Raw genomic sequence first — 5,000 nt, 5'->3', positions numbered from 1 at the left:
CTTTTTTCTTACACTACTATCTATCTATCTATCTATCTATCTGTCTATCTATTTATCTATCTATCTATCTATCTATTTATCCGTCTTTCTCATTCGCTCGATAATCTTTTTATCTATCAGCGATTTCGTTCGCACGTACGCACGTAAATATATATAATGTACAATTATTATTTTTTATTCTTAAAGATATGCGTTCGTCGGGGGATTTTTCTTTTTTTTTTTTTTCTCCTTTTTAGAAATTCTTCTTTCTCATCTTTATCGTGAAAATCGACCGAAATCGCTGTATTTGTTTTTCTATGTCGAGAATTTTTTATATTATATGCTGCTTGTTATTATTCGCTGGTCTCGAGCTTTTATGTAAATAGACCCTGCTTTATAGTGTTTTTTCACTTTCTTTCTTTTTCTTTTCTGACTGAATAATATCGTCTTTCTCTCTCTCTCTCTCTCTCTCTCTCTCTCTCTCTCTCTCTCTCTCGTTTTCTCAATTTTTATAAAAAAACGATTTTAATACTTTTATATCCCTCTTTTAAATCCTTTTCAAAGTTGCTTTTTATACAGACTTTTTTTTAATTAATCTAAAATGCAAAAGTTACCCCTTCAACCGTTCGATCAATAAAGAAAATTGTTTGTCTCTTATTATTCTCAAATAAATCCATTTATTTTATATACATATATATATATATATATATATATATATATATATATATAAATGGATAAGAGAGATAGAGAGAGAGAAACGATCGGCTAATGGATGCTATAGTGAAATCATTCGCTTCTTGCTATAAACAAATAAAAATCTTCCCTTTTCTTATCCTTTTTTTTAGATAAAAAAAAAAAAAAAAAAAAAAAAAAAAAAAGAGAATGCTTTGAAACCTTTTATCTCCTCGCTGATCATTTTTGGCACGCGCTAAATAAAAAACTTTGTTAAATCAAAAGTCCAATTATATTCTCGCTTAATTTCTAAATCGATCTTGCGACCAATGTAAACGGCTCTTCGTCGGGCGAACGGAAATATAATTATTATAATAAGTCTTCTTTACGTACATATATATATATATATATATATATATATATATATATATATATATACCTAGAGATATATATAAACGAAACAAAGCAAAGCAAAAGAAATCTCTTATATTATCAGATCTTTATAAAACGTTATAAATTTATTAATATTTCAACAATTTATTCGATGGTGATTTATATATATATATATATATATATATTGAAAAAAAAACAAAAAAAAGAAAAACAATTATTTATTTAAATATTAGCAGATAATTTTTTAATAAAAAAAAAAAAAAAAAAAAAAAAAAAAGAATAAAAGATCAGAAATAAAGTGCGATCTATGACTTATGAAATCATAATAATCTATATACAGCTGGATCAGGATCCTTTTGTTTTTTTTTTTTATATATATATATATATGTCCTAATACTAATGATTGGTTGTATGATCACCAAGAGAACATTAGAATGGGAACATAATACTCTTGGGATTATTCTAATCAATGAAATTATCATAATTATCTTATCTGTATTAATCGATTTGTTTTATTTATTTATTTATTTATTTATTTTTTGTTTGTTTGTTTTTATTATCACGTTACATTATGGCGTTACATTTAAATCGATCATGGCGTTGAAAAAAGTTAGGTGTTAAATGTATCAAGTCTAATCTGAGATCATTATAAATACCCAATTATTCTTTTATGCATTACTATACCTTGATTCATAATATTATAATAAGATTTTTTTGGTAACATTCATTCTCTCCCATAATTATATATTTATATACATATGTATATATTTACATAAGTATATGTATTTCTCCCCGTATCTCTCTCTTTCTCTCTCTCTCTCTCTCTCTCTCTCTCTCTCTCTCTCTCTCTCTCGTTCTTTAATTTCGAGGTCAAGATCGTGATCTTTTCTTTTACTCTTCGTAATGTATGACATCATAAGATCGGATAATCGTTTGATAGTCAAATGATCGAATGTGAAAAAATTTTTAACACGTTTGGTTATCTCTCTCTTTCTCTTTCTCTCTCTCCCTCTCTCTCTCTCTCTCTCTCTCTCTCTCTATATATATATATATATATATATATATATATATATGTATATATATTTATATATATTTATATATAATTCTCAAAGGTTTGTGCTTATGCTTATCTTATATAGATTCAGAGAGAGAGAGAGAGAGAGAGAGAGAGAGAATGTGCCTTGGTTTCTTAATACACGTACACATATACACATACATACACACACACACATGCAAAATTCTCTTCATCTCAAGTGATATACCTTCATTCTAAATTCTAATTCGTCTAATTCGATGTAAGCTTCGAAATCAAAATATCTTCGATCGTTTCTCTCTTTCTCTTTCTTACTCTTATATTCTCTATATATTTCTCTTCCTCTTTCTATTTCTTTCCCTCTCTCTCTCTCTCTCTCTCTCTCTCTCTCTCTCTCTCTCTCTCTCTCTCTCACTATCTCACTATCTCTCCTCTTGTTCTTTCTGTGTGTATATCTGTCTCTCAGTCTCTCTCAGTCTCTCTCTCTCTCTCTCTCTCTCTCTCTCTCTATCTTTCTCTTTTCTTATTGTTTCTAATGAAACATATAATCACGCGTGTATTATTGCATACATACAAAAAATTCTAAGTGTATCTCATCGAGAAGCACTATATCACTAAGTCGCTAAAAATAATTTTATTATTCTTTCCTTTCATTTTTTCCAAACCCTTAATTATTCATTTATTTATTAATAATTATTATTTATCGTTATCATTATCGTTTTATTGTAAAATTTCTATCTTAAACACAAAATATATAATATTATTGCACGCACAATTAGAGTCAACGATTCGACATACGTAAACACGTACACAAATTATGGTATAATGATTTATATTAAATTATAAATGTATCAGCTTTTTAAAATCGTCAATTTTGTTTTGTCCTTTTGTATCCTTCGTTATTACATTCTCACTTCTTTTTCTTTTTTTCTTTTTTTTATATCTCTGTCTATTTGTCCGTCTATCTGTCTATATTTATCTATTTATCTATCTGTCTAATTTATCTATGTATCTGTCGTTGATTATTATCGCTTGCACATTTTGTTCTTTTTCTTATCTCTCTCTATCTCTTTCTCTCTTTCTCTCTCTCTCTCTCTCTCTCTCTTTCTCTCTCTCTTTTTCTCGATATATCAAAGCTATCTGTTTTATTTTCTTGTCTTTTGCATATATGTCTCTATGAGCTCTTATTGTAATTTGTATGTTTCGATATTGTCGATATTTTCGTGATTATTATTGGAAGATCGATGAAATGGGATTTACGAGATATATGATGCTTCATGGGTTTTTTTTTTCTCTTTTTGGTATTATGTTTTTTTTTTTTTTTTTTTTATACTCTTTTTATCATTTTTCATTTCTACGTCTTCGGCATGGATTTATTTATTTATTATATTTAATTTATTTATATCTATTCATTATCCTCGTCCGACGAAACTCGAGATTTACTGATTAAAATCTTAAAAGCTATCAACGACGATAATCATCTCTGTATTATTATTATTAATTGGAAAAAGAAAAAAGAAAAAAGAAACACATATATAATTTATATACACATACAATTTCGAAAGAAACTTTAAAAACATTTCGAACGAGTTGCCATTTGAAGGAATATTAAATCAAAAAAATTTTACAAATAGTTAATTTGTTAACAATAATAATAATAATAATAATAATAATAATAATAATAATAACAATGTTGACGATTAAATCGATTAAACTTAATGTATTTTATTAAATGATAGCTTTTAAGGGTTACAAGATCTTTTTAAAGGATTTGAAAATTGATGATGTATAAACAAAACGAAAACAAAAACGAAAAAGAAATAATTCAAATATCTTCTACTAGATCTTTGATATATATACATATACATACTTATATATATATATGTATATGTATATATATATATATGAAGATCAACGTAAGTCGCATCGATCGATCTTCGAAAATTATTATTATTAAATATCGTAATTTTCTTTTCCATGTGATTTTCGTTGTACAGCTGTCTATGATAGTTGTTGCCAATGATTGCGTTAAAAATATTATGCACTTTGAAAAATCGGCTACGTTGTCATGCCTCATATACACATAAACAAGCGCATATATAAAAGAAAAAACAAAAAAAAAAGATAATCAAAATTATCTATAATCATCTTTTGAACAGATAATACTCTTATACAAGGCTTTGCAACGTAGACCGTTCGTTTGCACACCTACACGAAAAGAATAATAATTCAAAGAAAATAACAATGACATTAATAATAACAAAATTGTTATGAAATTCTCAACAAAAAATCTTTGAATTTGTACAAATTCTTTTCGTGTAAGCGAGATGCTAAACAAAAAAAAAAAAAAATAGAAAAAAAGACAAAATTTACTTTATTGCATTTATACATCTTCTTTCTATGTGTCATACGTACGTGCATATGATCTTAAATATACACACATATATATATATATATATATATATATATACACACACATACATATATATATATATGTATATGTATAATAAAAAACAAAAAAAAAAGGTTTACAACAAAGAAGGTAAGGATATAAACAAAGAGTATTAAAACAAAACAAAACAACAAATCGTGATAGAAAACAAAGGAAGAAAGGATAAAGGACACGAATAAAAATTGAGAATGAATTAAAAATGCTTTAGAGAGGATTCAAAAAAAAAAAAAAAAAAGAAAAAGAAAAAGAAAAGAAAGAAAACGAACAAACAAAATATTGGAAACTAAAAAGAGACCAAGGAAAAAAGAAAAACGATACATATAACACATACAATATTCTCGTTATTGACGAATGAAAAAGCTCAACTGTGGCTTCGAAGAAGCTTCGCAAACGATTTTTTTTTATTTTATTTTTCAAAAAAATTTTTTTTTACAATTTAAAATAACTCTCTCTCTTTCTCTCTTTCTCTCT

General features: G+C 26.2%; 1 protein-coding gene across 8 annotated transcripts in view; it reads left to right on the top strand.

Annotated features, from left to right (window-relative positions):
* LOC124432069 (plasma membrane calcium-transporting ATPase 3) overlaps positions 1-5,000 on the top strand; it is a 100,347-nt gene that overhangs the window by 89,254 nt on the left and 6,093 nt on the right. The gene's annotated exons all lie outside the window — the stretch shown is intronic.

Source organism: Vespa crabro, chromosome 23, assembly GCF_910589235.1.
Source record: "Vespa crabro chromosome 23, iyVesCrab1.2, whole genome shotgun sequence".
NCBI lineage: Eukaryota > Metazoa > Arthropoda > Insecta > Hymenoptera > Vespidae > Vespa > Vespa crabro.
The sequence above is the reverse complement of the archived record's forward strand: the minus strand, read 5'-3'. Positions and strand labels throughout refer to the sequence as shown.